General features: G+C 49.8%; 1 protein-coding gene across 1 annotated transcript in view; it reads left to right on the forward strand.

The window, feature by feature from the left end:
• The window catches only part of Twist2 (twist family bHLH transcription factor 2), a 48,304-nt gene that overhangs the window by 18,691 nt on the left and 17,420 nt on the right, over positions 1-12,193 (forward strand). The window lies entirely within an intron of this gene.

Consider the following 12,193-nt stretch of genomic DNA (forward strand, 5'->3'; position numbering starts at 1 on the left):
GCTTAGCCTGGCTAGGGCTGGGGGCTCTGAGAGCCGGCTATGGGGACTTAAGGAAGGGTGAAATGGAGATTGTCAGGAAGGCAAATGATTGAAGTATTTCCTTGCAAATGCTGAGTCTGGGGAGGACTAGACAGAGAGAAACTCCAGCAAAGCCATACTTGCAGTGAGCAGATCTGCATGGGGTGGGAGTTAACTCTGTGCAGCGAGGAGCAGTTTATGGAAGGAGTTTCAGGGGACAAGGGACTGGTCCAGGGTGCTGCTGTCGCCTGACAGGGGGCAGGCAATAAAGACAGAAACAGTCTGGTGCCATGAAGCCTTAAAACTTCTGTGCACAGAAAGATTTGAGAACAGTGAAAGCGTCACACATGGAACGGGAAGAAACACTCACAAATCATGAATCTGATTGAGTTAATACCCAAGGGGCTGGGGAGATCCCCAGCAATCCCCAGCACCCACATAAAAAGCTGGATGTGGGAAAACACGTCTGTAACCTCGGCACCATGGAGCAGACACAGGTCTCATAGCTGAGACAGTGAATTTCAGATTCTGTGGGAGATTCTGTCTCAAACAGTAAGGTGGAGAACAATAGAAGAGAACACTTGGCATCAATGTCTGCATCCACACGGGTGAGTATACACACAGATACACACAGATATACACACATAGATACATACACACAGAGATACACACAGAGACACATACACACAGAGATATACATATACATGCACATAATACATGTACTCATGTACACACATACACACACTTAAATATGCACACAGGTACACACAACACACACACAAACACATACACATAAATATACACATGTACACACACATACACATATGAGTTAATATCCAGAATACATAAAGAATTCCAGAGACTCAACAATGAAATCAGACAATCTGAATAAAAAAAAAAAAAAAATGAGCCAAAGTGTTTGGACAGCCATTTCTCCAAAGAGAAAGAAACAACCAGCAAGCCTATGACGTGTTCCACACCATGGCTGACCTTCAGAGAAGTGCAAAGGCATTTCCCCCAGGAGGAAGTCCTCCTCTCCCCCAGGAGGAAGCTTCTAGCAAAGGCAAATAAAGGAAACAATAGCAAGTGTTGGAGAGATGGTCATGGAAGAGCCTCTTCAGGTACCCAGGGAAGGAGCAGCCTGCCATGGCAGCCACTGCAGACAGACACGTGCAGGGAAAGTCATCCAACTACTCAGGAGTCACTCCAAAGCATCCAGTCACAGATGTCCAGGCATAAGGCAACGCGTCCTATACTTCCTTACTTAGCATTTTCTGCCGTTGGAAAACAACAGGGTGTAATTAAGTTGGTTGTTTCAATGTCCAGCAATGGGGATGTGAGGATGAACGGTGCTCGTGACATTAAGATGCGTGCAGTAAGTGTAGAGTGTACCGTGTGCTGATAACACGGTTCTGAACTGCTGTGTGGTAATGAACCTGTCTCCAGGCTGGCTGTAGGGACAGCAATATCAAATGAGGATCTTAGGCCCCAGCTTCCCTTGAGGAAGCAAAGAGCCCCATCTCTCCAGTCCTCCTCCTCTGAAACCAGGTTGGAGGAGCATTCCTGACAGGTCCACTTCACAAATCTCCCGAAGACAGAGGGCCTAGAGCTCAAGGCTGTGTCAGGAAGGTTCTGTGGCACCAACCATGTTCACTCTGTATTTTAAGTGTGTGGTTCTGTGGCACCAACCATGTTCACTCTGTATCTTAGGTGTGTGGTTCTGTGGCACCAACCATGTTCACTCTGTAGTTTAGGTGTGTGGTTCTGTGGCACCAACCATGTTCACTCTGTAGTTTAGGTGTGTGGTTCTGTGGCACTAACCATGTTCACTCTGTATTTTAGGTGTGTGGTTCTGTGGCACCAACCACATTTACTCTGTATCTTAGGTGTGTGGTTCTGTGGCACCAACCATGTTCACTCTGTAGTTTAGGTGTGTGGTTCTGTGGCACCAACCATGCTCACTCTGTAGTTTAGGTGTATGGTTCTGTGGCACGCACCACACTCGTGCTGGGTTTTGTTAGGTGCATGGTTCTGTAGCACAAACCATGCTTGTACTGTTTTTCTAGGTGAATGATTCCAGTCACACTCTTAGAACCACCAGTACCACCCATCTCCACATCCTCATCCCTAGGGTCGACACTTAGTATCCATTAAACACCAAATCCCCATCTCCTGCTCTGGCTTTTGGAACCATTCTACTTTCTGCCTCTGGGGACCTCATATGACAGAAATCCTACAGTATTTATCATTTGTCCACCCAGGTTACAGCTATGCCAGGATTTCCATTTTTAAAGGCTAAATGATCCATTGTACAGCATCGTGTATATTCACTGGTCTGTTAATGGACACTTGCCTGCTTCCCACTTTTGACTTTTGTGAATATTGACTACAAGCAAGGTTTGCAAATACCTCTTCAAAACCCTTCTATCATACTTCCTGCTGCTCACAAAGCTTGCTGTATCACATGGTGATCCAGGTAGGTGAGGTAGCTGGGACCCCATAGCACCAGATTCCCCATAGCACTGTTCTCCAGACCTGAGTGGTCTCCCACAGCTCCACTCTGGGTTTTTCCTTTCCTCTGCCACACCAGTCCCGGCCACCCCCCCCCCCAACCCCCACCCCTGTGGTCAGCTGTTCTCACACAGGCTCTGTCCATGACTATAGAGAGGCGTAAATGGACTCCACCAGGGAAGGCACCGGCTGGAGGACAGAAAAACACAGCCTATCACAGCCTGAGTGGATTCACCGTGTTCTTGCCACTAGAAGGCTCCAGAAACAATGCAGAAGCTGTGAAGTCCACTCCTTTAAATTGGGACTGCCAGGGAGGGAGGCGGGACATCTGGAGTCTGACATTGTCCTGGGCCACAGAAACCTCAGTTTTATTTTTCTTCTCTGTGTTGAGACACGGTGGCCAGCAGCCAGGCCCTCTAGGAGCCCCAATGGCAGGAGAAGAGGGTGTCACCTTCAGGACACAGCAGAAAAGAGGGTCACCTCAGAACCCCTCTGACTGCACTGCCTGTTGGGACAGACAATGCCGGCAGCTTCCTCAATGGATGGAGGTGGACTCAGCCAAGAGATGAAAGAGGAAATTTGGAATACTCCATGATGCTGGCCAGCATTTCCATAGAGGGTCCCGGTGGCTTTGAGCTCCATGTAGCTGGAAACTATGGAATCTCACACCATCTTCAAGGGCCTCCAGTGGCTTCAGGACTGCAAATTCCTGGTGACACAGGAGCCCTACTCCCTCAACCAAGGGACATCGTGAGTCAGGCCATGCAAAATTCCCATGATGTCAGCCACTGGCTGAGCTTCTGGGAGTCCTAGGTCCCGGTGCCTTTCTCCCCTGTCCCCAAGTAGCAAAGCATAAACAAACAGATGGAAAGTTACCTCACAGATCCCTGGCAAAGCCCTCTGGCCTAGCACAGCCCTGGCTGGGTGAAAGTTTACTTTAGAAGATTCTGATGCAATAAAAGAAGAAAAGACAAAAGAGGTGGCTGGTCATGGACTTTAGGGATTGTTGGGGCTGGAGGGAAGTGGATACAGGAAGGGGCCAGGCCCAGATCAGGGTTCAAGTCTCCAGCCCCAGAACTGGCTGTGGGGACAGTGATTCTGTGAAGGGAGAAATCCAGACAGTGGTAATCTGTGCCCATTAGAGACTACGGTCCTGACTGCCAAGAAGCTCACTATTAGGAGGCCCAAGCAGGGGTGGTGGTGTTCACTTGCGTTCCCAGCATGCAGAGGCAGAGGCAGGAGGATCGCTGGAGATGAGTCAACCAGTCTAGCCTTACCAAGAGATTCAGTGAGGGACCCTGTCTCAAAAAATAAGGCCGAGAGCAACTGAAGAAAGAAACGCTGCCCCACCCTATTCACATACATGTGCACACACAACTGCATGCTTGTATGTGCACACACAAACACCACCCCCAAGAAATATATAAATAGAGTTCAAGGCCAGCCTCAACTACACAGTAAGGTCTGAGCCAGCCTCAGAAACACAGTGAGACCTTACCTCAACAGTAAATAGAGCGGTTAAGAGTGCTTGTTGCTCTTGCAGAGGATTGGGGTTCTGTTCCCAGCGCCCAGGTCAGACAGCTCACAATCACCTGTAACACCAGCTCCAGGGATCCAATGCCCTCTTCTGGCCTCCACAGGTACTTGCACCCACATACACATGTGCAGACACATACATAAAAATAAAATATTTTACATACATGCATACATGCATATGTACATACATAAAGCCTGAGCACATGGTGAAGAGGAGTACCATGGATGGTGGAGATGTTCAGCTGGATGAGCTTGTTTCCAGCTCTGCTCACTTCACCCCATCATCCCATTATTAGGTAGCATTGGGTATCAGCAGCAGTGGCGAGACAAAGCCCTCATCTATGAAATGTCAACAGGACAAAAACCAGATCAGAAGAAAGAAAAGTGTGTGAGCCCACAAGAGCTCACCACAGCTCATCCCAAGGCCGTTGAGGGACCCAACAGAAGCAGAAGAAACCAACTTCCCTAGAAGCTTAAATTCTAGGACATTTGCAAGAAAAATGAATGTGTCAATCTTTCTAAAGAGTAAAGGAGAGTTTGTTTACGGGATGTAAAGATAGCTTAACATTAATGTATTTGCAAAGTTTATAACATACTTTGGTAAAATGTGCTAAGTAGCATCCAGTGTATTTATATTCTTTTGATCACTCATGTCAATTGGCAGGTCTTTTGGGGGGATGGGCTGGTGTGGTCAAGACAGGGTTTCTCTGTGTAACCCTGGCTGGCCTGGAACTCCATAGACCAGGCCGGCCTCGAACTCAGAGATCCGCCTGCCTCTGCCTCTGGAGTGCTGGGATTAAAGGCATGTGCCACCACCGCCCCTGCAATCGGCATGTCTTAGTCAGGTTTTTATTGCTATGAAAAGATACCCTGACCACAGTAACTCTTATAAAGTAAAACATTCAACTGAGGGAGCTCGTTTACAGTTTCAGAGGTTCAGTCCATTATCATCATGGCAGGGAGCATGGCAGAATGCAGGCAGACATGGTGCTGGAAGAATAGTTGAGAGTCCTACATCTTGCAGGCAACAGGAAATTGACTGACACACTGGATGGTATCCTGAGCATAGGAAACCTCAAAGCCTGTCCCCACAGTGACGCACTTCCTCCGACAAGGCCACATCTACTCCAACAAAAGCCACACCTCCTAATAGTGCCATTCCCTATGAGCTTATGGGGGCCAATTAAATTCAAACTACTACATGGTACTTCTGTAGTCAGAAAAGAGTGAGGCTGCGGTTATTCAGTGGGTCCTGAAGCTGCGTGTGGCAACATTGCTCCTGGAACAATCTCTCTGCTACTTGAAACCTCGGCCCCTTCTAACGGGAGCCTCTTCCTGTCTCAGAGCTGTGAGCAGCTCTGTGTTGAGTCAGCAGGGGTGTCTGGTAAGACTGTTTTGACTTTTAAAGTAACTCCACAGGGAAGAGCAAGGGAGAACCAGAGTACAACCACTTTGTTCAAAAATGCCACAATGGCTTCTAAGGCCTCGCAGGCTAGCTTGAAAAAAAAAATAAGATAAAGAAATTCCACAGAAACGAAAAAACAGATAGGACTGCTGAAGAGTACAAGATAAATAATATTTGTAGATGATACAATTGTCTGTCAGGAGCCCTGCTCCCCACCCTGTCACCAAGATGAGTGCTGTTCAGAATCAGAAGGCTCATGAGCAAGTTATGATGGGGCTCAGCTCTTCCCAAGGACAGAGTTCAACACTTTCTCACACACACAAGAAATAGCCAACTGCTCCCTATTGTGAGCCAAAAAGATGCCAGACACAAAAAAACGAAGACCAGGGACGGCTCAGCCAGTAAAATGCTTGCCTTGCTAGCTTGAAATCCTGAGTTCAGATCCCCAGAACTCATATTAAAAAAAAAAAAAAAAAAAGCAACACACACACACACACACACACACACACACACACACACACACATTCAACAAGCACAGTGGTGTGTATGTGCCTGTTATCCTAGCGCTTGGGACAGGGCATGTAGATCTCTATTTGGTGAACCCAAGACCAGTAAGAGACCCTCTCCCCAAAGAAAGGTGAGTGTTGCCTGAGGAAAAACTCCTGAGGTTCTCCTCTGACTCGTATGCATACACACACATGTACAAGTGCACAAAACAGTACAACGCAAAAGAAAAAATAGAGCTATCTTATACATGCCTAATGAGAAATGTGTCAGATTTCTATACAGAGGAGACGTCTTAGCTGGAGAAAAAAAGTGGAACATGCCTTTGAATGGCCAGTGCTGCTTACAATGGGGATGTGTGGAAAGGCATCTCTGAGTGTGTCATTTCTTTACCCAATCATGTGTGTGACAAGTTCAAAGCTGTTGAGATTCTGCTCAGATAGCTGTGTCAGTTGGGAAACACAAGTACCAAAACTTATGCAGAGAAGTAAGGAGGGGGTCTTCAGCTACTTCAGAAACACTGTATAAAACATCTGGGTGTGCAGGGCGGTGGTGGTACATGCCTTTAATCCCAGCTCTCGGGAGGCAGAGGCAGGCGGATCTCTGTGAGTTCGAGGCCAGTCTGGTCTACAGACTGAGTTCTAGGAAAGGCGAAACGCTACACAGAGAAACCCTGTCTCAAACAAACAAACAAACAAAAAAATCTGGGTGCATATTGGGGAGCATGTGGACAATGGGTGGTGTGAGCCATGGAGCCCTCAAGAGCAAGCTAATACTTGTCACATGCATGTATAAGGTGAAGGGGCAATGCAACTTCCTGGGTAGAAAGGGCGGCATTATTCCCAGTATCACAAGCTCATGCTCAGCAGACTGAATGGGGACTGCCCGGGGAGGGTAAAAAGCCAGAGCCTATGTGTTGGTTGTCCCTCCCCTAGACATTTCCTAGTCTTTACCTCAGCTTTTCCTCACGAGTGGACACTGTATGCTCTATCCGAGCTTGCCTCCCCTTGCAGAATTAGCCCCATGCTGTACCTTCCCTACAACCCTCCAGTGCCCATTCTTCAGCAGCCAACAAGTACACCCTTAGAGCATCCTGAAAAGCAGAAGCAGGCAGCCCCCACACACTGATCCATCAGGACCCAGGGCTTATTAAGGCCCTGAGAATTTACGGACCTGCTCAGTGTGCAGAGTTCTGGTGATTGTCAGAGCCCAGCTGGGAGGGATCTGGGTCCACTCCTGCCCTTGGCTCTGACAGAGCAAGGGCCCAATCTTTTTCCCAGGTACTCACCACCCTGCTCTGGAGTCTGTTTCTTCAGGAAAGAGAGACTCCTTCAAGAACAACAGCGACTATGTGGAGTTAACTCTCAAACAGTCTCCGGTAGCTGCCTGTGACCACTGGGACAAATTTAGTGGAGACAGAAGGATGCTGGCTTCATAGCCGGAGTCTGTGCACCTCTCTTTATTGCAGGCCTCCTTCTGGAGCTGACTGCCTTTGAATGTTCAAGTGTTAATGCCGCAGACTGTGGTAAGGGTGGGTATGTTGAATGCAGGAGCTTGTGACCTCACTCTAGGTGCTGAAACACCCAATTCATAAAAAGTGAGGTCATAATGCAACCAGAGACTCTTGTACAATCAAGCTGCCCTGCGTGCTTTGCACAAAGGAAGATTCCCCAGACACAGAAAGGCCAGGGTCAGAGTGTGACCCATCCTGAGCCTGGCTTCCTCAGCTCACTGGTGGCTGGTCTTGCCTCACCTGGCTTGAGCTTCTTAAGGGTATGGAATTAGCCCTGTCTTGGTGAAATCGGTGATTGGAGAACTTGAAAATGGGTTCCCCATGAATGAGGGAACAATCTCAGCCCATTCCTTCAGAACTGAGTATCCTCGACTCTCAGAGTCCCCTTGCTCTACATGGCAACCCCTCACCCATGCGTGCCCTCTCAGGCAGACCTACTGCTCCAGTGCCTCAGACATCCCTGCCTCCCTCTGCCCTGTGGCCCTTGCTCTACGACAATATGCCCTGCTGAAAAGCATACCTGTGACGACCAGGGGGCCAGCAAGTGGTGTGCAGGAGGCTTGCAGGTGCTTCTGTGTGTGTGTACAGCCTCGGGAGCTGGTCTGTCAGACCATGCTCACAGGAGGCCCCTTGAATATGCAGAAGGGAGGATGCTGCTTGGGTGTAGATGGGATGTGGAAGGACCTGCTGAGGGGAATGAACCATTTTTTGTTTCACACCCTATTCATCAACCTGCGCAAGTTCCATGAGCTTCAGGGAGGAGAAGAGTTCTCCCCCTGGGGACCTGGGTTTCCCAGCCATGCCAGCCTTTACCTCCCCCTCTTCTCTACCCACCCACTTTCTCTTGTACCCCTTGTTGAAGGGTCATACGGAAAGCCAGGATGTAGGGACTTTTCAGGCTCTGGGACCACTCCATGGCCAGGTCACTATCTTGGATGAACTCAGCTCTGTGGTGTGGCTTGAGGGCACGGAGTTCCAGTCCCTTTGCAGCTCAGGGGCCCACCTGCACCCACTGGCCTTCTCAAAACCGCTGAGGCCCTCAAACAGAAAGGAGGCTGGAAAAGGCATCATCATGGTTTTCTACTTTCATGCTGTGGCCTCAACAGAAACAAAACCCCGGTGTCCCTCGCTGTGCCAGGATGCCCTGCCTTACAGAACAGACAGTCCTTGGGAAGCATGGAGGACTGGGGCCTGTTGCTCTCATCCCAGCCTCCCTATGGCTCCCACTGGCCTTGTGACTGAGTGTCGCCACTTTCTGGGCCCTGCCTCCCAGCTAGGAGCTAATGGCCTGTAAAAACACTCAGACCCCTGAGCTACACTCCTGCAGGAGCAGAGAGTGCTACAACCTCCAGCCTGCTTTTTTGCTTTTTGCTTTGTGATGAGGGCGTTGTGGGGGTCTGTTTGGAATACTGGGAGGTAAGAACTCAATTTTGACAGTCCTCCAAGGACAAAGGTTTTTCAAAAACAAAATATAACCATGGTTTCTGAGTTGCTCTGCCAGAGAGCTGGGGCACCCAGGATCGGATTTCCTAAGCCAGGTGTGTCCCTCCAGGATGGGCTGCTCAGGCAAAGACACCAGCCAGCCAGTGAATGTCAGGCTTTCGCAGGAAGCAGGCAACTTCCAACACTGGCCCTTCTAGCTAGGAATGAGAGGGGAATAGACATTCCTTCCATGTTCTTTCTCCTTTGCTCTGCTAATTCTAGAAACTTAAGCAAGGGCTTGGAGTTCCTGAGTCTCCACTCTGTAGGAATTCTTTGCTTATTAAGCTGGTTTGTGGGGCTGAATTTGAAAACCAGGGACTTAGGTGTGCTAGGCAAGTGCCCCCCGCTGAGCTGTACCTCAGCCTTCACTATCAACTGTGTTCACTGGAGCAGTGTTGGAAGTGCCTAGGAGAGATCTGGGGTTCACTGACTCCTGCTTTATTGTCTGGACTGCGTGGCAGCTCTGACCTTTTCCTCCTGTGAATAGTATGTACTCCTGTGTTTTAGGAGTACAGGTCTGCATACAAAGGGGAATCCACATAGGGTCTGCACATATAGGGGAATCCATATAGAGTGGGGATCTGTGCACACAGTAGGAGCTGTGCATAATGGAGATCCATGTTCACAATGAGTGCTGTGTATAGTGGGGATCCATTCATACACTAAGAGCTATACAATGACAAGTATCTGTGTACATAACGGGAGCTGTGCACACATAGGAATCTGTGCACATGGGGATTGACGCACACATGGAAATCAATGCACACAGTGAGAGTCATGCACACGTGAGGATCCATACACACAGCGGGAGCACACACATAGGACTCCATGCTCACAGTGGGAATTCTGCACACACAGAGTTCTATGCATGCAAAGATCTGTTGTGCACACCGGGCATCCACACACAGAGTGGGTGCTTTGCCCTCGGTGGGAGCAGCAGAGCCCCAGGGTCACATACTGGCTCTATTTTTTTCCATTTGCCTCACTTCTAAAATTCTCTGCTGATTTAAAATCCACTCCTGCTTGCTTCTGCAGCTGTGGGTCCCTGGGGAGCCAGGCTGGCTTACTTGACATTAAACAGGAAAAATCAAGAGAGAAAAGACAGAATGGGAAGGGAGGGAAGAGAAAGGCGCAGAGCTATATGCACCTCGAGACAGAGACTGCCCAGAGGCTTTCAGCGTCCCTCGGCTCCTAATTCCAGCAGAGCCAGAAGGTGTGGGATTTTAAAGACATATCAGGGAAAACATTTAGCACTTGAGACAAAGAATTTTCTAGAGGCCTGGCTGGGAAGGAGCCCTAAGCCCACAGAGGGAGCTGGATAAGATGTATTCCTGGCTCCATGGGCATTTGAGAGGGCCTGGGGTTGGGTGTCGGGGAGGACATGGACGCTCCACCTTGCTTTTCGAGACAGTAGGCGGAGGGGCTTGTTTCTGCCTTCCCAGCTGTGAGATGCACATAACTGTGCCTGTTCTCTCCTTTGTATCTGCAGGACTCCAGTGATTGACGGCTGATAAGGCCGGCAGCTCTGGTTTCAGTCTGTCTCACCCAGCATTAACTGCCTTCAGCCCCTCCCTCTACCAGCCTGCTTATCTGACCCCCTCCCTGTTAGGGTGAAGCTGGGCAGCCTAGCTCCTCCCTAGAAGGAAGATACTGAGTCTACTCACAGTGCTTGGGGAAAGATGTGGGGCCTTGCCTTCCTCGGTCACCTATGTATCCTCACCACTGCCCTGGGGGCCTGCCCGCTTCAGGTCTCCTTGCTTCCTGCTGCTGAAGTGAGATCCTGTGTCCCACCCATCCCCCCCAAACAGAAGGGTGGGACTTTCCACACAGCCCAGGGGCACCCCTGCACATTACCTGGTATCCATACCGACCTTCAAAGCTGGCTTCTAAAACTGCACCCCCTGGCCGTGCTAAGGATGCTGAGGGTTCAGTTCAAAACAAGGTGCTAGGCCTGGAATGAGCAGACTTAACAGTTGTGGTTCCATTGCTCAGGCCCTAGGACTGGGGGCAGGGGGTGGACAGTTCCTTCTGTCTGTCTGGGTGCTGGGATATACGGCTGAGGTTAAGATAATAGAAATGTCCTCTGATAAGAAGGGCCCCTTCCCCCTTGTGCTAGCCAAGTGAATAGAAGTGGGCTCTCGGCAGACAGCTCAGTCCTCCCTGAGGAAGAGCCCCATGTCTGAGCTGTTCATACCAGCACATTTTCCTCCCCACCCATCATTTAGCAAGTCTATCTAGCTTCCTGGGACAGCAGGGGTGAAGCCAAAGAGAGACTAGGAGCTTGTCTGTAGGGGCCATGTTCAATGTAGATGGGCTTGGAGGCACATCTTCCCTGGAAGCCACATTTCCTTACTCTTTGCTCCTGGAAGTCTGCAGATCCTGCCCAAATCATGCAGATGGGCAGAGGGTACGCCATTAGAACCAGACTGTGTCCTCTCTCTCCAGGTCTCCATGGCCTGGTCTTCAGAGCAGTGCCCCCCTTCCTGCCTCATATCACTGGTTCTGTGTCCTGGGATATGGCAGGGCTCCACAGAGTCAGAAACCCAGCTCCCCTGGCTGTGGCCATTTCCAGGGGTTTACATGGTGCCCCACCCCCCCCTCCAGGCCATTGCTAGCTGTCTTGGCCCTGTTTCCTGCAGTGAATGGTGGAGAAGGAAGATGTAGCCTCTGGAGCTTTAGAGACACCTCAGTCTCGGGTGGAGATTGGTACCCATGATTGTGGCACTCCTCACCTCCAGGTGCTTTGAGCTTCACCTGCTCACACAGTGTGTAGGCATCCAGGTCTGTGCCTCCCGCCATATTTAGGATTTATTACCAGTTGAGAGTCCATCAGCGTTATCGAGAATGGTACCATGGACTCACTGCTGGGGTCCCTGGGAATCCAGCAAGCCACACTGTGAACCCCACTGAGTGCTCCAGGGGGGCTTTCTGGGATTGAGTCGTAGAGGGGGCTGATCTGTGGCTCTTAAAACTGCACTTGGGGTTTCAGCCTAGAGGTCACATCATTGGGGGTTTCCCCGTGAAGACAAACATTCAGTGAGCTTCATCCTAACCCGATAGAATGGTCCCCACATGTTAATTCCTGTGCAGATGGTGGCTTAGCTCTTCCCAGGGCTGACTGTGTCTTCAACCACACAATACCCTAAACTCCAGGTAGACTATTTAAGGAGAAAGTGTTTTCTTTCCAAGACCTTCAAATGTGTTAAAATGCCATCCATGGTTCT

This window comes from Onychomys torridus, chromosome 23 (genome assembly GCF_903995425.1).
Source record: "Onychomys torridus chromosome 23, mOncTor1.1, whole genome shotgun sequence".
Classification (NCBI taxonomy): domain Eukaryota; kingdom Metazoa; phylum Chordata; class Mammalia; order Rodentia; family Cricetidae; genus Onychomys; species Onychomys torridus.